The sequence below is a fragment of the Lathyrus oleraceus genome, chromosome 3 (assembly GCF_024323335.1).
Source record: "Lathyrus oleraceus cultivar Zhongwan6 chromosome 3, CAAS_Psat_ZW6_1.0, whole genome shotgun sequence".
NCBI lineage: Eukaryota > Viridiplantae > Streptophyta > Magnoliopsida > Fabales > Fabaceae > Lathyrus > Lathyrus oleraceus.
The window spans coordinates 27,818,197-27,844,290 of record NC_066581.1 but is presented as its reverse complement, the minus strand read 5'-3'; the positions used below and the strand labels follow the sequence as shown (position 1 = coordinate 27,844,290).

Genomic DNA, 26,094 nt, shown 5'->3' with positions numbered 1-26,094 from the left:
ATGACCACGATAGATGCCGAGTCTGTTCTGTCAATCAAAGGGGTTGTCGCCAGGTGCGTAAAGATGTTCAGGAAATGCTAGATGAAGGAGTCATTGAGATCCTTCAAAACAGAAATGTTGACGAAGACGCTGACGAGGTCAACGTAATTTCTCCAGTATTTCGGATCCCCGAGCCTGTTATCATCAAGTATGATGGTAGCAAGCAAAAGGTTTCTCCCGTATTAACCATCAAGCCATCCGGACCAGTGTCGTACTCTTCCGAAAAAGCAATTCCTTATCACTACCATGCTGTTGCGGTAGAAAATGGGAAAGAAGTGTCCTTACCATCTTCCTCTATTGTTAACATTGAAGATGTTAGTGGTTTGACGCGTAGCGGTCGTGTGTTTTCAGCACCTCCAAAGCCCCAAGCTAATGTTGATTCTATTGAATGCCCGATTGGGAATGCAGTGAGCACTCCGAATCCGGCACCTGTTGTTAAGCCCTCCTCTACATTGATAACTCCTGCTTCTGTTGGCCCAAGCGAAAATACGAAAGAAGACTGTGATGAGATGCTGAGGCTCATCAAGAGAAGTGAGTACAATGTTGTAGACCAGCTTCAACAAACGCCATCCAAAATATCGGTGTTATCATTACTTTTGAATTCAGAACCACACCGAGAGGATCTGCAGAAGGTTTTGGATGTGGCATATGTAGATCATCATGTCACGATAGAACAATTCGATAGCATTGTTGCAAACATTACTGCTTGTAACAACTTAAGCTTCTATGACTCAGATCTCCCCGAGGAGGGAAGAGACCACAATTTAGCATTACATATATCTATGGGTTGCAAAGACGACGCCATGTCCAATGTGCTGGTGGACACTGGGTCATCACTAAACGTATTGCCAAAAACCACTCTTTCGAAACTGTCATATCTAGGGCCTCCCATGAGGCAGAGTGGAATAGTTGTGAAGGCTTTCGATGGGTCTCGGAAAACTGTGATTGGGGAAGTTGATCTCCCAATCAAAATCGGACCGAGTGATTTCCAGATTACCTTCCAGGTTATGGACATTCACCCATCGTATAGTTGTCTCTTAGGCAGACCATGGATTCACGAGGCGGGCGCTGTGACATCCATCTTACACCAGAAACTGAAATTTGTGAAGAAGAAGAAGCTGGTGGTGGTAGGGGGAGAAAAGGCTCTCCTGGTAAGCCATTTGTCTTCCTTCTCATACATAGATGCCGAGGATGAAGTTGGAACTCCTTTCCAATATTTATCTATTGCTGAGCCTATTGAGAAGAGAACTCCTTCATTTGCTTCCTATAAAGATGCAAAGTTGGCCATTGAGTGTGGTGCAACTACTGGTTTAGGGAAGATGATTGAGCTAGAAGACAACAAGTCTCGGGCTGGCATAGGTTATTCGTCTGGGGTTTTCAACACGCAAGGGTTGTTCAAGAGTGGAGGTTTCATCCACACCAGTCAAGATGAGGAGGCTGCTGCCATTTTAGAAGAGGATGCAGAAGATTCTGGCAACTTCGTCATCCCTGGGGGAATCTGCAATAATTGGGTCGCTGTGGATATTCCAACAATCATCCATAAGTCGAAGTAATGTTCATTGTGTTTAAAAACCCTCCTCCCATGCCAAAAGGAGGAGTGATGACATTGTTGGCGCATTAATACAATGATATTTTCATTCAATAAATTCATGTTAAATGTTTATTTTTCCAATTATTTTCCCTTTTTGATTTTTGCATGAAATTGGTGATCACATAAAACCTAAAAAATAAAATAAAATCAATCTTTTCATCTGCATAATGATTTACCTTGTCTGAATTCTAAAGCTTTTCATATCCAAAATCATTATGCAGGTTAATCAAACCCATTGAACATAATGACCCAACACCATCTCTCAACTTTGAATTCCCTGTATTTGAGGCGGAAGAAGATGATATTGGAGAGATTCCTGACGAGATTACCCGTCTACTTGAGCATGAAGAGAAAATCATTCAGCCGCATCTTGAAAATTTGGAAACAGTCAACTTGGGGTCTGAAGATTGTGTGCATGAAGTAAAGATTTGGGCACTCCTTGAAGAATCTGTTAAGAAGGGGTTGGTTGAATTGCTACGAGAATATGTCGATGTATTTGCCTGGTCATATGAAGACATGCCAGGTCTAGATGCTGATGTTGTGCAACATTTCTTACCCTTGAAGCCTGAGTGCATGCCTGTGAAGCAGAAGCTTAGAAGAACTCATCCTGATATGGCAGTGAAGATCAAAGAGGAGGTTTAGAAACAAATTGATGCGGGGTTTCTGGTGACTTCTACATATCCTCAATGGGTGGCCAACATCGTGCCCGTGCCTAAGAAAGACGGAAAGGTCCGAATGTGCGTGGACTATAGAGACTTGAATAAAGCTAGTCCAAAAGATGATTTTCCCCTACCACACATTGATATGTTGGTAGACAATACAACTAAATTCAATGTCTTCTCATTTATGGACAGATTTTCCGGATATAATCAGATCAAGATGGCACCCGAGGATATGGAGAAGACAACATTCATCACACCTTGGGGAACATTCTGTTATCGAGTGATGCCTTTCGGTTTGAAGAACGCCGGAGCCACGTATCAAAGAGCTATGACCACCTTGTTTCATGATATGATGCACAAGGAGATCGAGGTATATGTTGATGATATGATTGCTAAGTCAAAAATGGAAGTTGAACATGTAGAGCACTTGTTGAAGCTTTTTCAGCATTTGAGGAAGTACAAGCTTCGTCTGAATCCTAACAAGTGTACATTTGGAGTCCGTTCTGGCAAGTTATTGGGCTTTGTTGTCAGTGAAAGAGGTATTGAGGTTGATCCTACAAAGGTCAAAGCAATACAAGAGATGCCTGCTCCCAAAACTGAAAAGCAAGTCCGAGGTTTTCTTGGCCGCTTGAATTATATTTCCAGATTCATATCCCACATGACTGCCACATGTGCGCCAATATTCAAGCTCCTCCAGAAAGATCAGTCCCATGATTGGACCGAGGATTGCCAGAAAGTTTTCGACAGTATTAAAGAGTATCTGTCTGAGCCTCCGATCCTGTCTCCGCCCGTGGAAGGAAGACCTTTGATTATGTATCTAACTGTTCTTGAAGACTCAATGGGTTGTGTCCTTGGTCATCAAGACGAATCAGGAATGAAAGAATATGCTATTTACTACCTGAGCAAAAAGTTCATTGATTGTGAGTCTCGATACTCAATGCTTGAGAAGACATGCTGTGCTTTGGCTTGGGCTGCTAAGTGCTTATGCCAGTACATGATAAATCATACGACTTGGTTGATATCTAGAATGGATCCAATCAAGTACATCTTCGAGAAGCCTTCTTTAACCGGGAGGTTTACCCGTTGGCAGATGTTGTTATCTGAGTATGATATTGAGTATCGAGCTCAGAAGGCTATTAGAGGTAGTATCTTGGCTGACCACTTGGCACATCAGCCGATCGAGGATTATCAATCAGTTCAGTATGACTTCCAAGATGAGGAGATTCTGTATTTGAAAATGAAAGATTGCGATGAGCCTACACTCGATGAAGGGCCAGAGCCTGGTTCCAGATGGAGTATGGTATTTGATGGCACTGTAAATCAGTATGCAAATGGTATTGGGGCAGTGATTATTACTCCTCAGGGCACACATATTCCTTTTACAGCAAGGTTAACTTTCAAATGCACGAATAATATGGCTGAGTATGAAGCTTGTATTTTGGGATTGGAGGAATGCATTGATCTAAGGATCAAGCATCTTGATGTATTTGGTGATTCGGCCCTCGTTGTTAATCAGATTAAGGGTGATTGGGAAACGAATCAGCCGGGTCTCATTCCATATAGGGATTATGCGAGGAGGATTTCAACGTTCTTTACTAAGGTTGACTTCCATCATATTCCTCGAGATGATAATCGGATGGCAGACGCTCTTGCTACACTTGCTTTGATGATTGTGGTAAAATTTTGGAATGAAGTCCCCAATATCACTATGATGCGCTTGGACAGACCAACTCATGTATTTGCAGTATAGGATGTGAAAGATGATAAGCCGTGGTATTATGACATCAAGTGTTTCCTTCAAAACCAGGTTTACCCGCCTGGGGCATCTATGAAAGATAGAAAGACTTTGAGGAGATTATCAGGAAGTTTCTACCTCAATGGCAACGTGCTTTATAAGAGAAATTTTGACATGGTTCTGCTTAGATGCAGGGATAAACACGAAGCAGACCTGTTGATGACTGAGGTCCATGAGGGTTCATTTGGTACTCATTCCAATGGACATTCCATGGCTAGAAAGATGTTGAGAGCAGGCTACTATTGGCTGACAATGGAGTCTGACTGCTGCAAATATGTGAAGAAATGCCATAAGTGTCAGATTTATGCAGATAAGATTCATATTCCCCCGACACTGTTGAATATGATCTCATCACCTTGGCCTTTCTCCATGTGGGGAATTGACATGATTGGCATGATAGAACCGAAAGCGTCCAACGGACACAAATTTATTCTCGTAGCAATTGATTACTTTACCAAGTGGGTTGAAGCGGCGTCATATGCAAATGTGACCAGGCAGGTGGTCGTGAAGTTTATCAAGAATCAACTCATATGCCGTTATGGTGTGCCAGATAAGATCATTACTGATAATGGATCTAACTTGAACAACAAGATGATGAAAGAGCTGTGTAGTGAGTTCAAGATTGCACACCATAATTCTTCTCCTTACAGTCCCAAGATGAATGGGGCTGTTGAAGCTGCTAATAAGAATATCAAGAAAATTATCCAAAAGATGGTTGTAACGTATAAAGATTGGCACGAGATGCTGCCATTTGCTTTGCATGGATATCGTACATCTGTTCGTACTTCAACACGGGCAACCCCTTTCTCTCTTGTTTATGGCATGGAGGCTGTACTCCCAGTAGAGGTGGAGATCCCATCAATGAGAGTCTTGATGGAGGCCAAGTTGACTGATGCTGAATGGGTTCAGAGTCGTTATGATCAACTGAATTTGATAGAAGAGAAGAGATTGACTGCTATGTGCCACGGTCAATTATATCAACAAAGAATGAAGAAAGCTTTTGATAAAAAGGTCAAGTCTCGTGTGTTCCGAGAAGGTGACCTTGTGCTCAAGAAAGTCTTGTCTTTCATGCCCGATTCCAGGGGCAAGTCGACTCCAAACTATGAAGGCCCATATGTTGTTAAGAGAGCCTTTTCAGGTGGTGCTTTGATACTTACAACTATGGATGGGGAGGATTTCACTCGTCCTGTGAATTCAGATGCAGTCAAGAAATACTTCGATTAGAAATAAAAAACAGAATAGCTCGCTAAGTTGAAAACCCGAAAGGGCGGCTTAGGCAAAAATGAGCATCGTGGTGGATTGAAAACCTGAAAGGGTGGTCCAGGCAAAAGTTAGAGACATGAAAAAATAAATAAAGGTATCCCGCTAGATTGAGTACCTCATCCTGGGGAAATCTAGGCAAAAATTAGGGATTTGGCAAGTAACTGCATCCCGACAAGACTTTGTTCTACAACTGTCATCCGTCAGAGATTCTTACTCATTCGTCATCAACCGAAGCTTCGAATACATCGAATTCAGAATTGGTGGAGAAATGGTCATTATGTTCAATGTAGCCCTTTTCCAATATATATCACCAATTTCAAATTTGTAAAGATCTATGGAGTCTTGCCATTTTGATAACATGAAATTATATCATATTTTAGGACTTAATTCAATTAAATTTTATCATTATTTATTTCAGTTCACTTCATTTTATTAGATATTACGCGGTATTTTCTTCCTATTTGTCTCAGGTGGCTTATTTTGAAGCACAAGTAAAAATGGAAGAAAAGGAGGTGCAAAAAGGAGAGAAAATGAACCAAATATCAAAGCCCAGCCCAAAGTACAAGAACACAGGTGTTATGCCTGTGACGGACGTAACAGAGGCTGTGACGAGCGTCACGCCTTGCACACTCCTGTGACGAATGTCACACATGGTGTGACGAGCGTCACACCAGTCCCCTACATTTTTGGCGCAAGGAACGCTTCAGAGACGTTGAGGGAGAGTTGAAGCCGATATCCGCGCCTAAGTACTTTGCACGTTGAAGACCTTTGGAAGCGGAAGCAGTTACTCAAGGCACCAATATAAATAGCCACTTTCCAAACCTAAAAGGGTTCCACGCTTTTTCCATATTTTTCCTTTTGCCGTTTTCGCTTTTGCCTTTTTCTCTTCCAGCAACTTAAGCATTATTTTTACAGCATTGCTTTTACGAGTTTTACACTATTTCCCTTGCAATTTCTATTTCCTTTTTAGCATTTAGTTAATTCTTTTCGCACAATAGTTTCTACACCGGAAATTATTGTGTACCTTTTTATCGGATCTAACCTTACGTTAGAATCCAGTTTTTATTTCCTTCGTTTTAATTTGTTGTTTTATTGAAGAATCCAAGAACAAATCCTACCGGCTTGTGGTGGAGTGTTCAAGACTACTGTTTAACTTATTCAAGACTACTGTTTAACTTATTCAGGTTCTTTAATTATTATTTAATGCTTTGTTTTATTATTTATTTATATTATCTGCCTGGGATGAGTCTGTTTATGCATGATAAGTATTTAAGTTTGTTTAGCATGTCTGGCTAATTCGCTTAGATATCAGTATGTAAAGTAAGCGGAATAAGGAATCAAAATCTAAGTCGGTTTCATTAAATTTAAAATTAAAATCACTCTTTTTACGGTCTCAATTTACAGGGTTAATAACAAAGGTTTTTACGAAGGTAAAAGACATAAAGAAGTTAAAATCAATAGAGCGAGAGTTTGAGGTTTTAACTGGACAGTGTAAATTAGACATTAATTCTAGATCAGGGCGAGAGCAAGTTTTAGAGTTAATTAAATTCCGATCTTTTCCAAAAAGTATTTTTAAAGATTGAATGTGAGGACGAGAGTTAAGCATTCGAATTTAATTATATAACCTAAGTCAACAGAGCGAGAGTTTGAGATAAGGGTGTTTAAACGGTCAGTGTTTTCTTGAAAAGAGTTTCTATGGACTGTATTGCTTCCAAAAAATGGTTTTTTGACTTAATTATAAGTGACAGCTACATTAACATAAAATCATGGTTTATTCAACAGAGCGAGAGTTTGAGATAAAACTTTTAATCAATAAAGTCAACTGAAAAGATTTATTTTGAAACCAAGAAACCGACAAAGAATTGATTCCCTAATTACGACGAACTACATACCGATATCCACTTTATTAATATTTAATTTAGATTCTGTTTTTAGTTTTAGCTTTTCCCCCAAACAATCGAACATTATCCACCTTAGCTTTACGAAGTAACCTTAGATAACGGTATATCGATTCATAAGTCCCTGTGGGATCGATATCTTTTAAAACTACGCGATAGAACTGTGCACTTGCAGTTTGTACCCCAAATTCGACTCACGAAGTCGAGCGATCAAGTTTTTGGCGCCGTTGCCGGGGACTTTTATTTAATCGATATCGTAACTCTTCCGTTACGCTGTAGAGACTAAGGTTTCTTTTTCTTCTATTCTTTCTTTCGTTGATTTGTACGCCACGCACTCGCTCACAAGGCGAACCGCTCTATTTACGAATCAACGATATCGAACTATATCTCCGAGTCCTACGACGAATTCGGGAATATCGTGTTGCAAACAATCTCCCTCCTGTAGATCTTCCTGATTTCAAAAACATTTTTCCTTCGATACCCGAGATGGAAGAACCAGCTCGTGCTCTTAGAGATTACGCCGCCCCATCGCAAGATGAACCGCATTCAAGTATTGCTCCACCCGCAATCGAAGCAAACAACTTCGAACTTAAACCTTCGCTGTTGCAGGCTGTGCAACAGAACCAATTCTCTGGAAATCCTATCGAGGATCCAAACCTTCATTTATCCGTATTTGTCCAATACGCTGATACTGTTAAAGCTAATGGTGTCACTTCAGAGGCAATTCGACTTCGTCTTTTTCCTTTCTCATTAAGAGATAGCGCTAGAAGATGGCTTCAGTCCCTCCCTTCCAACTCTGTCACCACATGGAACGAGTTGAAGAAAGTTTTTCTTGCCCGATACTTTCCGCCAAGCAAAACAACTATGTTAAGAGCCCAGATAAACGGATTTAAACAGAAAGACAACGAGTCTCTTTTCGAAGCATGGGAAAGATACAAAGACATGATGAGACTTTGCCCACACCATGGTTTGGAAGACTGGTTAGTAATTCACACATTTTATAATGGTCTCTTGTACAACACAAGGTTAACAATAGACGCCGCTGCAGGTGGTGCATTAATGAACAAACCTTATGCTGATGCTTACCAGCTTATCGAGAGCATGGCCCAAAACCACTATCAGTGGGGAACCGAACGAACAATGGTGGAAAAACCTCAAACGAAAACTGGCATGTACGAGATAAGTAACCTTGATCACGTCAATGCAAAAGTGGATGCTTTGGTCCAGAAAATTGAAAGTTTAAATGTATCACCTCCAGCCGCCGTGGTTGCTATAACTCAGAATTGCGAGGTCTGTGGAATCCAAGGCCACACTCCTACGGATTGTCAACTCTTAACAGGATTCCAAGCAGAGCAAGTAAACTACGCTCAAGGAAGCCCCTACTCGCATACCTATAACTCAAATTGGAAGAACCATCCAAACTTTTCATACAAGAGTAATAATGCTTTGTACGCACCTGGACAATCTCCAAATCAAGCCCCAGCTATACCTCCAGGATATCAGAAACCGAACCCATCCATGACTAACAATAACGCCCCTAGGAAATCCAACTTGGAAATCATGATGGAAAACTTTATAGCTTCCCAACAACAAACCAATAAAGATTTCTTAAACCAGAATGTACACACTGGCGAACAACTTAAACAACTAGCAAGCAAAGTAGATGCCCTGGCTACCCATAACAAAATGCTGGAAACACAAATATCACAAGTAGCTCAACAACAAGCGCCTACTGCTGCCCCAACTGGTACATTTCCTGGACAGCCCCAACCTAACCCGAGAAGCCACGCTCATGCAATCATATTAAGAAGTGGAACGGAAGTGGAAGGACCATCTGATTCAAGGATAGAAAACCAAAACCCTAAAAAATCAACTGAGGAAAGTGAACCTAAGGAAAAGGAAGAGAGTAATAAGGAAACCATAGAAAAGAAGGAACCTTATGTACCTCCACCACCTTATAAACCACCTATCCCTTACCCTCAAAGGCTTGTTAAAACCAAAGATGCGGGCCAATTTAGAAAATTTGTTGATCTCCTTAAACAATTAAACGTTACAATTCCGTTCACCGAAGCTATTACGCAGATGCCCTCATATGCTAAATTCTTAAAATAAATTCTTTCTAATAAGAGGAAACTTGAAGATAGCGAAACCGTTACACTCCCTGCCGAATGTAGCGCTATAATCCAAAACATGCCTCCTAAACTCAAGGATCCGGGTAGTTTCTCTATACCCTGTCACATAGGAAAATTTGTCATCGACAAAGCCTTATGCGATTTAGGAGCCGGAATTAGCGTTATGCCTTTATCCATATGTAAGAAACTGGAAATGGGAGAATTAAGACCAACCAAAATGTCTGTGCAACTAGCAGATCGTTCCATAAAATATCCTGTAGGAATTCTTGAAAATGTTCCCGTACGCATAGGTCAATTCTACATTCCAACTGATTTTACAATTATGGACATTAGAGAAGATGATATTACACCCATTATACTGGGAAGACCGTTCTTAGCAACTGCCGGTGCAATCATAGACGTAAAACGAGGACGACTCACCTTCGAAGTAGGTGAAGAGAAAATTGAGTTCATTCTTTCCCAATTCTTGAAAGCACCTGCAATAGAAGATACATGTTACTTCATGGATATCATCGATGAATGCATAAAAGAAGCAGAGTTAGAAGAAGACAAATCATCCGACTACCTTGTAGAAGACAAATCTAACCAATGTTTAGCAATAACACCGGACCCTATGCAATGTCTTAACAAACCAACCCTCGACCTGAAAACACTTCCCAAAAATCTGAGATATGAATTCCTAGACTCAGAACTTGAACGACCTGTGATAGTCAATGCAGACCTAGGAAGACTCGAAACAGAAAAACTCCTACATATCTTAAGAAAATATCCAACCGCACTAGGTTACCACATCACCGATCTTAAAGGAATAAGTCCTTCTATTTGTATGCACCGCATCATGCTAGAAGAAGACTGTAAAACCTCTAGAGAACACCAGAGGAGACTAAATCCGATCCTGAGTGAGGTAGTAAAGAAGGAAATAACCAAGTTATTAGAAGCAGGCATTATATATCCTATATCTGATAGCAAATGGGTTAGTCCTGTACACGTAGTACCAAAGAAAGGAGGCATAACCGTTATTGAAAACGAAAAAGGGGAAACTATAACTAAACGAATCGAATCGGGATGGAGAATGTGCATCGACTATAGGAAACTAAACAAAGCAACCTGAAAAGATCATTTCCCTCTACCATTCATTGACCAGATGTTAGAACGATTAGCAAAACATTCACATTTCTGTTATCTAGACGGTTATTCAGGCTTCTTTCAAATACCAATTCACCCTGATGACCAAGAAAAGACAACGTTCACGTGCCCTTTTGGTACCTTCGCTTATAGACGAATGCCGTTTGGCCTGTGTAATGCTCCTGCAACTTTTCAAAGATGCATGATGGCAATTTTCGCCGACTTTCTCGAAAACATCATGGAAGTATTTATGGATGACTTTTCCGTATACGGACAAAGTTTTGAAGAATGCCTTGAAAACCTAGAAAGAGTTCTTGAGCGATGTGTAAAAGTAAACTTAATACTTAACTGGGAGAAGTGCCACTTTATGGTACAAGAAGGAATTGTTTTAGGACACATCATCTCGAACAGAGGAATCGAAGTAGACAAAGCCAAAATAGAGGTAATCGAAAATCTTCAACCCCCAAGAACCGTGAGAGAAGTACGAAGCTTTTTAGGACACGCCGGTTTTTACCGACGATTCATCAAAGACTTCTCTAAGATAACTAAACCTTTAACCGGACTATTGATGAAAGATGCTGAATTCATATTCGACGATAACTGTTTAAAAGCATTTCAAACGCTTAAGCAAGCATTGATCTCCGCACCCATAATGCAGACACCCGACTGGAATGAACCATTCGAAATAATGTGTGATGCCAGCGATTATGCTGTAGGTGTTGTTTTAGGACAACGAAAGGATAAAAAGCTTCACGTTATATATTACGCAAGTAGGACCCTAGATGAAGCGCAGATGAATTACGCCACTACCGAGAAAGAACTCCTAGCAGTGGTATTTGCGCTAGATAAATTTCGTTCCTACTTGGTCGGAGCCAAAATAATAGTTTACACTGATCACGCCGCTATCAAGTACCTCTTAACAAAAAAGGATGCTAAACCTAGACTCCTAAGATGGATCTTGTTGTTACAAGAGTTCGATTTAGAAATAAAAGACAAGAAAGGAACTGAAAACGTAGTAGCAGACCACCTCTCTAGACTTGAGAACCTTGAACCGGAAAGAACATCAATTAATGATGATTTCTCGTACGATAAACTTATAGCTACTTTGGAAGAGAATAACTCTGACAAACCAGTAGAAACCACCTTAGCTATATCTGTCACACCATGGTACGCTGATCTCGTCAATTATTTAGCCGTCGGAATAGTTCCACCTACTTTATCCTACCAGCAGAAGAAACGATTCTTCTACGACATAAAACACTATTACTGGGATGATCCCTTACTTTTCAAAAGAGGCCCCGATGGTATCTTCCGTCGATGTATACCCGAAGAAGAGGTAGAAAATATAATCCAACACTGCCACTCCGCTCCTTATGGTGGACACACAAGTACATCCAAGACCTGCTCTAAAATCCTACAAGCCGGCTTTTATTGGCCAACTATATGGAAGGACGTACATGCGGCTATTAAGGAATGTGACAGATGCCAACGCACAGGAAACATATCTAGACGTGACGAGATGCCACCAAAGGGTATTTTGGAAGTAGAGATTTTCGACGTGTGGGGAATAGACTTCATGGGACCTTTTCCATCCTCTTTCGGTAACAAATACATACTCGTGGCAGTTGACTACGTATCAAAATGGGTCGAAGCTATAGCTTCTCCAACAAATGACACCCGAGTAGTAACTAGACTCTTTAAGAATATAATATTTCCGAGATTTGGCATCCCAAGAATAGTAGTCAGTGATGGTGGATCGCACTTTATATCCAAGGTACTCGAAAAACTATTGTTTAAATACGGCGTGAGACATAGGATAGCGACACCTTACCACCCTCAGACCAGTGGGCAAGTGGAAGTGTCCAATAGAGAGATTAAACAAATATTAGAGAAAACAGTCGCCACTTCAAGGAAAGATTGGTCATTAAAATTACCAGAAGCTTTGTGGGCATACCGAACTGCTTATAAAACCCCCATAGGGACGACCCCATTTAAACTCATTTATGGAAAATCCTGTCACCTCCCGGTAGAGTTAGAACATAAGGCCTATTGGGCTATTAGAAATCTGAATTTAAACTATAAGGTCGCCGGCGAAAAGAGAATCCTTGACATAAACGAATTAGAGGAACTCAGAAGAGACGCCTATGAAAATGCCAAAATCTACAAAGAAAGAACAAAACAATGGCATGACAAGCGTATATCAAGGAAAACCTTCAAGCAAGGCGACGCAGTCCTTTTATTTAACTCTAGACTAAAGCTATTCCCGGGAAAACTACGATCCAGATGGTCAGGTCCTTTTCATATCACTAACATCTTTCCCAGTGGAGCGATAGAAATTAAAGGCAAATCCACAGAACCGTTCACTGTAAACGGGCAACGTCTAAAACACTATCACTATGCGGAAACCAACGAAGATTCGCAAATCCTACACTTAGACGAAATGCCCCCAGGATCAATAGATTATACTTAACAGTTTCTTTGTCGAGCTTGCGACATTTAAACAAAGCGCTTAGTGGGAGACAACCCACAATTATTTTATTATTTTCTTATTCTATTATTATCATTTTCCTATTTCTTCCTTAATTATTCTTTTAATTTCTGTTTAGTATTCATTCCTGATTTATTTTAATTCAAAAGAAAAAATAATAATAATAATAATAATAACTTTTTTCTTCTTTCGGCATTTGGCCAAATCCTAACTAAAACTCATGTTTTCTTTTCTCTAGCTAACACTAACCAGATGGGACATATTGATCGTATGGGTATCAAATTCAGAGGAATGGCTCAGAAACAAAAGTTTGACGAACTAGCCACTAGAGAGATGCTACCTAGTTTATATGCTGATGATTGGGCTATGACTGCCCTTGGACTAAGAGAAAGTGTCCTGTATTTGCTGAATCAGATAGGATGGGAGACATCCCCTATCCTAAGACATTTCGCCACCTACCGGAGACTCACACTAGAATTCCTTAGCTCATTAATCTATCTACCCAGCCATGGAAAAGGAATTAGCAGAGGTTTTATCCAGTTCAGAATGTTCAACATGGAGTACCAATTTAATATTAGAGACTTTACAAACCTATTGGGTTTTCCTACCTCCTTTGACACATTCACAGTAAGCCAGGAAGAACTTTTTGAGTATAGAGAACTTGAACACTTTTGGGGTAGTTTGACTGGAAATGATGAACCTGAGGACCATGAGTTTCTCCCTGGAAACATTCATAACCCGGCCTTCCGTTACTTCCATGGGATCCTCACCCACACCTTATTTGAAGAGAAGCCAAACAGCACTTCAGTTTCACGTGATGAACTCTTCATCCTATTATGTGCTTCTCAGAGCCGTCCAGTAAACGGTGCCACCTTTATGCTAGCAAATTTAGACCACCTTATCCAAGATGAGCGAGCACCCATTAGAATAGGCGGTTTGATAACCATGATTGGTAACGCTATCGGGTTACGTCGGTCAATTCTCGACCTAAGCCCTTTTTGTGGCATTACTACTATGAGTATACCCTTCCTCTTCAACACCTTGTTTATAGCAAACCTAGGATCTGATGAGTTTGAGCTTATTATTAATAACCAGGTTCTTTGCCTATTTACCTTACCCGATCCTAGGACTAGTATTCATGACCGCAACAACTGGCTCTACAATCTGAACGAAACCCCCACTCCTGCTAGATCCACTGAATCCATCCAGGACTATGAGATTTGTGATGACTATGAGATTCATAATGACCGGATCCCTTATGCTGAATCTGACCCTCAGACACCATCTGGCTATTATGATATTGACCCTCCTCCTCAGCCTGTTCAGACCGAAGAATCAGCAATATCCGACCTCCGGCATCATATGCCCGGAACTGATTATAACACCGCCATTGAAGCTTTGATGTCAGAACAAGACACCCTCAGAGAAGAATTTACTGACATGAGACACGAAGTTCTAGGATACATGAGCAGTATGACAGATCAGTTTCACGAGTTGCTACACCGTGTTAACTCTTTTGCTCCTCCGGCCAGAGATCGTGCAGATGGATAGAATTTAGTTATTTTTCTTAGCTATCTAGTTTTAAGTTAGATTATTCATTAATGTTATTTGAATTCATGTTCGCTATCTAGGGTTTAATGTTCTTTCCAATATTACATTATGATCATTTTATTGAAGCTATTTATTTAATTTTATTATGCAATAGCTATTATATTCTCTACTGTTGATGCCTATAACCTATTGAATTATTCATGCAATATTATGCAAAGTAGAATAGCATGCAAGATAAATTAATTAGCAAGATAAAATAATCTAAAAACAAAACAAAATAATAACAATAAATCCATTACCAAAGTAATTCTGTAGAACGCTACTGAAGCCTTGCCAAAAAGAATGTGTGACGAGCATCACACAATTTATGACGAATGGCACGCCAAGAGCCTGTTACGAGCGTCACACCCCTGTGACGAGCGTAACACCTTTCTGACTAGGTGAACGTTACATAGCCGTTGGAGACGAACGTTACACCCTTAAATTTTTATCTTCCCCATTTATTCACATTTACCCACATTTATTTACTTTTCAACCACTTTTTTTCTCCAACTTCCAAATTCTTTTCCTATAAATACCCATCAAAACCTCCCTTCATTCACCACAAACAATTCTCTCCTATCAAATACATTTCTTTTCTCTCCAAATTACTCCTTCAAATTCATTCATCACTATGGCGGGAAATCAGAATTTCGGAAATATCATCTTCCGATCCGAAGACGAAAATTATCAAAGGGAGCAATTCGAGCGTTTCCAACAGCGAGGCGTCGTCTCCACCAGGTACCCTGATTTTACTTGTTTACACCAATTAGGATTACTCCAAGGTATCGAATGGATGCTCCGTCAAGCCGACTTAACCTTTCTATGCACCCATAACCAACCAACATACCCCTCCCTAACCTTAGAATTCTTAAGTTCATACGCATACACCACTTCCGCCGGTGAAGATGAATTTTTAACCGGCACCGCAACCTTCCGAATGTTCAACACTGAGTACTCCTTAACCCAAAACCAATTGAGTACCATGCTACAATTCCCCACAGAAGGTCAAGTCTACCCCAGAATCCCTCCCGAAATAAACTGGAGCACAGTTGCCATTTCCACCCTTTTTAAGAAAATATCCGGTCTAGATGCCTACAACTGGGAAGAACTCCTTCTTTCCCACATACATAACCCAACCATCCGATATTTTCTCCGGATCCTACAAAACACAGTTTTTGGAAGACCAAACAACAGTAAGGTCAACACAAAAGAACTATTCTTCCTCGAATGCGTCTTCGAACCGACTGCTAAGGTAAACGCTGCCTCTTTTATACTTCATCATATCCGCACCTTATGTGCTAGAGGCCGCTAACCCTTTGTAATTGGTGGGTTAATCACCACCATTGCACTTGACTTAAACTTAGGGGACCGACTCTAAACCTTAGAATCCCTACCTCCCCTATTTATGGACATCAACTACTGTCGATCCAGCCGCATGATTAAGAATAGAGTAGGAGGAGGATATTATCTTATGGTGAACAACCAGGCCATCCCAAGCGTTGTCCTACCCAACATGGCCCTGACCGATGTCACAAACCGAAACTGCCTCCTCTATGATCTACATGCTCCCGAAGCCACCGAGCCTTCACAAGCAAACCCGCCCACAGACGAGTTTGAGGAAATGGAGCAAGGTGATCAGCCTCCCGCACAACATTCCGTCCCGCTCAACCCTTCCGATAATGCAACTGGCCCATCCTCCCACCGTCGTCGACGAAGAATGCCTGCAACCAACGACGACATCATGGATGCTATTGATGGTATGCAGGCACAGAATGTCGAGATGATGCAGATGATGCGTCAAATGCAACAACAACAGGATGCTAGGAATGCCATAACCGACCAGCGGTTTACTGAGTTGTTCAGCAGGTTCGACAACTTAGACTTACGTCAGAGATCACCTGGCCCAAGAACCAGAGGCGGAAGGCAACCTTAGTTGTAGTTTCTTTTTCCTTTCCATATTATATTTCATTTCCTTAAAACATTGGGGACAATGTTTATTTTAAGTATGGGGGGGAAACCATGTTCTTTCTATTTCCATTTTTCAAGTATGTACCTTTCCTTTCATTGTTATTTTAATTATTATATAAAAAAAAAATCTATTATTTTAAGTTAAGTCCCGAGTGTGAACAAATTTCTATTATCTATTCCCTCAAATTTCCATGAGCCACAACAAAAATTCAACACCCAATAAGTATAAAGGTTGCTCACCTTATCGATCTTGAGACGAATTAAGACAAAGACCACTACCGCCAAACACCCTAAACGAACCTCAACACGTTAGATCAGGATAAGTACCTATTATACCAATCCCTTGAACTTTTAGTTTTATAGTAACCCCGAGTAGTTTATTCAAGAAGTCAGCACCATCTTAATAGCAAACTACGTGGAGGGCCGATGAATATAAGTGAATGATTCCCAAAGTAACATAAAAAATATAAATATATCAGGAAATGCACTAATTAAGTTAGGTGATCCTTACCAGATCATTTAATCTAAAGGTTGCAGATCATACAAAAGCATAAGATGAAAGATCCATTATGAGTTGGTTCAGCAGGTATCTGGTGCTGAACTTGGTTGGACGGACTACGGTCCGATCCCCCGCAATTTGCAATGGACTGAATAACGAAGTTATCCGACTTATGTACCAGAACTTCTAGCTAAAAGGGGATCAGAATCACTAACCGGTTACTCCACTATGTGCGCGAAAAGATAAAGGGCTTAATGTGATTTCGCTAGAAAGAAAACGGGTGAAATAAGAGTAAAGGAACTAGGATAGCTATAATGGCATTACTTGAACTGATTTGCATAAGGCAGGGTTATCTAGGTTGTGACGGTGGTTGTTGATGTCAAGATTAAACTCAAGTTGCTTCTAAACTAAATCCACTTGCAACCTAATACGGATTGACGTGTGTCACACCAGTCCCCTACATTTTTGGCGCAAGGAACGCTTCAGAGACGTTGAGGGAGAGTTGAAGCCGATATCCGCGCCTAAGTACTTTGCAGGTTGAAGACCTTTGGAAGCGGAAGCAGTTACTCAAGGCACCAATATAAATAGCCACTTTCCAAACCTAAAAGGGTTCCACGCTTTTTCCATATTTTTCCTTTTGCCGTTTTCGCTTTTGCCTTTTTCTCTTCCAGCAACTTAAGCATTATTTTTACAGCATTGCTTTTACGAGTTTTACACTATTTCCCTTGCAATTTCTATTTCCTTTTTAGCATTTAGTTAATTCTTTTCGCACAATAGTTTCTACACCGGAAACTATTGTGTACCTTTTTATCGGATCTAACCTTACGTTAGAATCCAGTTTTTATTTCCTTCATTTTAATTTGTTGTTTAATTGAAGAATCCAAGAACAAATCCTACCGGCTTGTGGTGGAGTGTTCAAGACTAATGTTTAACTTATTCAAGACTACTGTTTAACTTATTCAGGTTCTTTAATTATTATTTAATGCTTTGTTTTATTATTTATTTATATTATCTGCCTGGGATGAGTCTGTTTATGCATGATAAGTATTTAAGTTTGTTTAGCATGTCTGGCTAATTCGCTTAGATATCGGTATGTAAAGTAAGCGGAATAAGGAATCAAAATCTAAGTCGGTTTCATTAAATTTAAAATTAAAATCACTCTTTTTACGGTCTCAATTTACAGGGTTAATAACAAAGGTTTTTTTACGAAGGTAAAAGACATAAAGAAGTTAAAATCAATAGAGCGAGAGTTTGAGGTTTTAACTGGACAGTGTAAATTAGACATTAATTCTAGATCAGGGCGAGAGCAAGTTTTAGAGTTAATTAAATTCCAATATTTTCCAAAAAGTATTTTTAAAGATTGAATGTGAGGACGAGAGTTAAGCATTCGAATTTAATTATATAACCTAAGTCAACAGAGCGAGAGTTTGAGATAAGGGTGTTTAAACGGTCAGTGTTTTCTTGAAAAGAGTTTCTATGGACTGTATTGCTTCCAAAAAATGGTTTTTTTGACTTAATTATAAGTGATAGTTACATTAACATAAAATCATGGTTTATTCAACAGAGCGAGAGTTTGAGATAAAACTTTTAATCAATAAAGTCAACTGAAAAGATTTATTTTGAAACCAAGAAACCGACAAAGAATTGATTCCCTAATTACGACGAACTACATACCGATATCCGCTTTATTAATATTTAATTTAGATTCTATTTTTAGTTTTAGCTTTTCCCCCAAACAATCGAACATTATCCACCTTAGCTTTACGAAGTAACCTTAGATAATGGTATATCGATTCATAAGTCCCTGTGGGATCGATATCTTTTAAAACTACGCGATAGAACTGTGCACTTGCAGTTTGTACCCCAAATTCGACTCATAAAGTCGCGATCACATTTGCAGACTACCATTCCATCAAATAAATTTGAGCCTTTTATCCAATTATTTGCACTCTTATTTTGTTTCTATTCGACAAATGTTTTGCATGTTTTAATTGAAAAAAAATATCATTGTTTTGAAGAAACAAATTTCTCATAACCTGTTTTTAAACAAAGTGAACATTCACAACGAAGAAAAGATACTTAGGATATCCTTAGTGCTCTCCCAAGGATGGTATGATCTCCAACAGGGAAAGACATTTGTTCATATTCCTGGCATGACTGTTGTCAGTACCTTAAGATTGGCATTAATTTAGTAAAACAAATAATGTAATCACCTCTGTTGTTTTAATATGTTGGGATGAAGAAGTTCAACATCTGGACCAACATGTCATGTAAGATGTCACGACATCGGGACTGTGACATCTCACATGTGTATAAAACTGAATCAGTTAATTCTGGTTTGGTTTGTGATTAATTAGGAGATCTGGTGAATATCCTAACTCCTGTGTGGAGATCTTGAAGATTCAATCAGAAGATTTGGTAAATATATTTGGTGAACATACAGTTCCCAAATATGGAGATCTTTTAGGAAATAAAAGATTGAAGACCTTGATTGCAGCAGAAGAATTCTGCCAGCTCTGTAACAGCAAAGGAAAGATTTGCTGCGATTTCTGAAGGCCCAAATCCAGTTGGGTGGTTAGGTTATAAATAGTAGATTGTAACCTAGGTTTTGTAAGCCTCAAACAATGTAAAAATTAGGGGTATGTGTGAGGTAAACCTCCCAACCTGTGGGAAGGTTACCAAGTGTTTCTCAGTGCTTGAAAGCATGAGATTATTTGTAACTCAAGGCCTGTAGGCAAGAGTTGTTATGTTCTTGAACGAAGCTTTGAAACATGTTCAAGTTGCTTAAACATTACATAGTATTTGTAGTGATAGGAATGGAAACTGGAGGTTTCTATCTAGGAGTTCCTAGGTATAGATTGCGTTGGGTAGGGATTAAGTGAAGAGTTGTAAACGGAGGAGTTTAACTCTGAATTAATACTGCTAATAGTGGATCTTCTTCCTGGCTTGGTATGCCCCCAGAGTAGGTAATGTTGTACCGAACTGGGTTAACAATTACTGGTGTTTTTACCTTCTGCACACTATATTTTGTTTGTTATAACTCAGTCTGTTCCTAGTCTATTTATGAAGAGAACAACAGACTTGACACATAGCCTGCAGTCTGATTGCAAAACAGAATGTTATGACATTCATTATAGACTGCTGTTACTGATAAACTGGTTGGTCTATTACAGTTCACCCTTTTGTAATGTTGGAACAGATGATGTTCAAATCAATGTTGAAACATCATGCTGATAACTGGGCAGGATCAATAAACATAAGTGTTATATTTGATCTCTACTGTGTCTTTGCACTAGATGGACAAAACTGGATGTTCTTCTTTCCATGGTGGTATATTAGCAGATGTCTTGACATCTGTCACAGAGTGCATATGAGTACTGGGTTTTAATTGTGATAACTGTCTTGCTGTATTAGTAACAGTGTTGGATCAGATGTCATGACTTCGTGTAGAACATCTGAACTCTGACTATACCAGAATTTCAATTGGTATCAGAGCAGGCATCCTGTTCTGTTTCTGGATGAGATCCATGGGTGATACTTTCTGGTATCTTGCAAGGAGTTATATTAGTACTGATGCCGGAACCTGTGGAAGGTTCTGTGTTTTCCCTGAATAGTCCCTTGAAGTAGGTGGATGGACTATTCATGACAGGAACTGTGTGTACCTGTCTCTAGAGGTTGACAATTGGCCGTTGTGTGGGACAACTCTGCTAGTATTGAATCATATTCAATCTTGGTATGATCTTGGAGGTTGATCTGGAGAAGTGTGTGTTCATAGGTTGAGTTGTATTATGATTTCCGCTGTATAATACCTAGCAAAACTCAAACTCTGATGTAGTTTCCCTTCATGTGGATGAAAGGCTGCTGTATTCAAGATTGCATCATAATCTACTGAAGATGTCAAAGATACTTGAGTCTCCTCAAGTCCACTCATCATGGTGTTCTCACTTCAGGATTGTAAGAATCGCCTGATCACTGATTCTTTTACTCTCTTGGGTAGTGTATATGAAGATCTTGAAGACTTTCAAGGAGGGTTTTGTTCCAAGGAGGTGGAACTAATGTTCTATGTGATGTTAGAACATGTTGTTCAACAAGTATGCAGCTACTGGTTGAAGAGAAGATGTGTTTAGGTGTCAAACAAAGGGATACTTTTGTTTGGAACCTACTCCTGACCTGGAAGAGGAGACATCTGTGTGTGCTAAGTTGACAAGGATAGGGTCAACTGTATGTGTGCTCAAGAAGGTCACTTTTAGACGTTTGATCTCTAGAAGTGAAGCTGGTTGAGATGTGACATAGTGCAATTTCCTGCTGTCTGTCTTATTCCTATAAGATTGATCAGGATTGGATAGGTGTTCCCTGAAGTACTATGCTGTGTTGGAAGATAAGTCCCCTGGATGTTAGAAGTCAATACTAGGGTAACCTGATTGATATTTCAATTGAGAGGATTGGGACCATGAATCTAGTTATTCAAACACCACGCTCAGAAGTGACAGTTCTTTCAAGGAGTGAGAATATGAAGATTCAGAGATTGGTTGAGGTAGTATGCTCAGGCAATGCATAGCTACTATTGATGGGTGTTGTTTTCTTTCACCAGTAGTTATGGTCAGCTGGAGTCTGATTGGTGTGATTGGAGTATGTATAGGTATAACTCTTAGAGCTAATTGCCACTGACAGGGGTGATGTATGTCATGTTGAGACATTTGTGTACAATCCATGGATATTGGTGTGGAGTTTTCATGATTGTTAATTTGAGGGGGAGTTTTGGTTAACCTCCTCACGTTTGGTCAACCTAGGGTCTGGTTGGTTGTTGACCTGTGTCACATGAGTTCTGGTTGTTGGGTGACACATTTGCAAGGTAGGATTCATCCCTCTCTTTCCTAAGGGTGAATTTAATCTAGAAAGATTCTCAAAACTGTTGAGGTGCTTGCAAGCAGAAGATGTTGACACAAGAAGAGTATTCTCAAAGTACTCTTATGGTGGAAGTATCTGAAAGGAAAATTGGGAAAGGATTTAAGATCAATGTCTACTTGTGCCAAGTACAAGTATTTAATTGATTATCCTTGGAACTCAAGATAACTGATGTTTTTAAAAGATGCTGGAACATCTTGTCTTCAAGACCCTGTGCAGAATCACAGGAAGGATAGTACATTGGTTATGATCTATCACTTTGGTGGCAGCAAAAGCATATGATCTCTGAAAAGGTTTCCTGGCAAGAAACATGTTCAGCCTTGGTGTGTACGAAAAGAAGAAAACATCATAGTCTTAATGGTGGTTACTTGGATCAGTTTACTTCTGATCTAGGTAAGGAAGTGCATTGGCTAATGCACACTGTGGAGTTAAGAATAAGTGGCGGCATTCTTAACATCATGGAAACAACCTTATCTTAGGAAGTGGAATCCTTGGTATAGCTGTAGGGAGAGTTTCTAACTGGTCCTTCTGAAGACTCATGCATCAGAGTAACTGATGTCTTTGGAGAAGAAGCAGGGATTCATCAAGGTGTGAGCTTGGATGACTTAACTGCAAACCTGCAGGATGGAGGTTGTTTACTCAAACTTGGTTCCACAATCAAGTTTATGAGAACATTGAACTCTTGTTCTGTGAAGGGAGGAAGTTCTTTCAAGTGGCAGAAGAAGGAGTTGAATTCAACAGCTAGATGTCAAAACACAATGTTGTGACATTTGGTTCAACATCAGATTCTTAGTTGGTGAAGCGACACATCAACTTGAGATAGAAGGGTCTACAGGGTTGGAGATTGGATACTTCAAAAAGCTTGAAGTTCAAGTTTCACTTGGAAGGTCAGAATATCTTTGGGAGAAGTCTGATAATCGTGGAGAGGTCAAAAGAATGGCATTTGACTTTTTCATATGAGGATTCATGAAGGAGGTAATCAACCAGTGGCATTTGGTCTATCTCAGAAGTGAGTTCGAAGATTCAAGATAATCTACATATGGCAACTGATTATTCTTGAGGACAGTCCAAGACAAGTTACTTTTGAGCAGAAAAGCAGTAAGTTGAAGACAAAAGGAGTTGTTTTTTTCATCTCTTGGAGCTTGTGGCTAGAGTTAAAGAACATATGCAAGCAGGATTGTTTCAGAATGCCACATACAATGACAAAGCTTCTGATAGTGGTTGTATCTGCTGGAGCTTATATGGAAGACTATCTCTTGTAATGGGATGAGAATGTATATGTCCCAATTTGTGTCTGGTTTGTTGTGGATCAAGCTAATGACTCAGTGATATCTGAAGATTAGCAGATGGTGTTATGTTGTGAAGGATGTCCTAACACAGGTTAGAACATTTTGTGAAGTGGTGTTCTGTTCTGGTTAGAAGAGAGATTGACACAAGGTATGGATGTGTTCAGCCAAGAGGGTTGAACAGAGGGTGTGCTCTTGAACACATGAAGATGCGTCTTATGTTTTCCATTCATCAAGTGGTCTGGGTTCTCGTTGAATCAGGAAGTTTGTAAAGGTCTAACTTTGGGGTGTTGGATATGTTCATATGTGATCTCCATGTTCCAAGAGGAGAGTTGGTTGTTCATGACAGGGGGATTTCTGTCTTTGCACTGCAAGTAATCATCAAGCTTGTCGTCTATGTGTTCTCAGATAACAAGATATGGAACCTTGTTAGCTAGTGGGATGATGTGGTGTGTGTCAAGGCTGAGTGAGCAGAAGAATGTCTGACCGAATGTCATGACATTGCCTTGGACAATATTGTTATTTCCTTCTGAAACTTACAGTCATAAGGAAATATGGAAGCAGATGTCAGTATGACAGTCTGGCCGGTACAGGTACTGGAGTTACAGCAGCTGTTACTTGATGAATGCACAGATTTAGGGGGAGAAGAAGTACCCTTGTGCATTGTACATTTGTGTGTCTTACTAGTTGCATCCATAACTAGTAATTTTGATTGTTGCACAGATTTAGGGGAAGGAGAAGTACCCTTGTGCATGTGTGTATTACTAGTAGCCATAGCTAGTAATTGTTTTTTGCTTCTGCTGCTGATTAAAGTATTGTTATGTGGTTTAACTGCTGATAGTTTTCCTTGTGAACAAAAAGGACAGAGTGTTCACAAGATGTCATAAGTGATGTCTTAACATAAGATATCATATGTTCCTGCTGGAAGTTGTATAAGGATATGTGGATGTGTGATGCCAGATGTCAAGCTACCACTGGAGGTGAGTAAGTGGTTTTAGAAAATGGTGATAGGGAGAATACTTGAAGAATGCAGACAAAAGCAGTATCAAATGTTTAGACATAGCTTGTAACGTGTCTAACAGCATTTATGGAATAGTCTTGGAACTGCTGTTTCTGGAAACAGTCAAAAGCTGTAAAAGGTATTCAAAGATTGTCTGGGATATTGGTGGTGATTCTCTGACTGATTCTCAGCAAATATGGATGGATCTTGACCAAGCATTTACTCCTACCGTTAATTCCTAAGCATGGTCTGGCCTATTTAAAGGATTTATCAGAACTCCTCTTCTCACAAGAGCGACATTTCATTCCCTCTAAACCATGGGGTTTGTTAAGATCTGGGCATACTGCTCCTGGATCTGGTTTTGTGAAGGTGTCATTTGTAAATGTTTAGCTAAAAAGGGGGAGAGAAACATTGTCCTGAGGATGCACCAGAAACAAGCAATATCTGGTAGCAAGGAGAAGATGGATTCAGACACAAAAGTCACTAACTGGGTATATCAGTTGTGTCTTGTGATCTGAGTTAAGAAGACAGTTGTGTCTTGTAATCTGAGTTACATTATCTATGTACTCAGCATTACATATTCTTCAGGAAGCCCTACTGTTAAGGGGAAGGGTTGTGGTGGAGCTGATCCTTGTACATCTTCTTCCTCATGTACACCAACAGTGGTGGTGGCATTGGGGCTGTCAAAGACAAAGAGGAAGTGCAGACCCAGATTTGGGTTATTTGTTTTAGCTAAAATTTGCCAAAGGGGGAGATTGTGAGTAACTTAAGATTGGCATTAATTTAGTAAAACAAATAATGTAATCACCTCTGTTATTTTAATATGTTGGGTTGAAGAAGTTCAACATCTGGACCAACATGTCATGTAATATGTCACGACATCGGGACTGTGACATCTCAAATGTGTATAAAACTGAATCAGTTAATTCTGGTTTGGTTTGTGATTAATTAGGAGATCTGGTGAATATCCTAACTCCTGCGTGGAGATCTTGAAGATTCAATCAGAAGATTTGGTAAATATATTTGGTGAACATACAGTTCCCAAATATGGAGATCTTTTAGGAAATAAAAGATTGAAGACCTTGATTGCAGTAGAAGAATTCTGCCAGCTCTGTAACAGCAAAGGAAAGCTTTGCTGCGATTTCTGAAGGCCCAAATCCAGTTGGGTGGTTAGGTTATAAATAGTAGATTGTAACCTAGGTTTTGTAAGCCTCAAACAATGTAAAAATTAGGGGTATGTGTGAGGTAAACCTCCCAACCTGTGGGAAGGTTACCAAGTGTTTCTCAGTGCTTGAAAGCATGAGATTATTTGTAACTCAAGGCCTGTAGGCAAGAGTTGTTATGTTCTTGAACGAAGCTGTGAAGCATGTTCAAGTTGCTTAAACATTACATAGTATTTGTAGTGATAGGAATGGAAACTGGAGGTTTCTATCTAGGAGTTCCTAGGTAAAGATTGCATTGGGTAGGGATTAAGTGAAGAGTTGTAAACGGGGGAGTTTAACTCTGAATTAATACTGCTAATAGTGGATCTTCTTCCTGGCTTGGTATGCCCCTAGAGTAGGTAATGTTGTACCGAATTGGGTTAACAATTACTGGTGTTTTTACCTTCTGCACACTATATTTTGTCTGTTATAACTCAGTCTGTTTCTAATCTGTTTATGAAGAGAACAACAGACTTGACACATAGCCTACAGTCTGATTGCAAAACAGAATGTTATGACATTCATTATAGACTGCTGTCACTGATAGACTGGTTGGTCTATTACAGTTCACCCTTCTGTAATGTTGGAACAAATGATGTTCAAATCAATGTTGAAACATCATGCTGATAACTGGGCAGGATCAATAAA

General features: G+C 39.7%; 1 pseudogene; it reads right to left on the bottom strand.

Moving 5' to 3' along the window:
* Nucleotides 1–8,119: 8,119 nt before the first annotated feature.
* Nucleotides 8,120–8,219, bottom strand: LOC127133737 (uncharacterized; annotated as a pseudogene).
* Nucleotides 8,220–26,094: the final 17,875 nt, after the last annotated feature.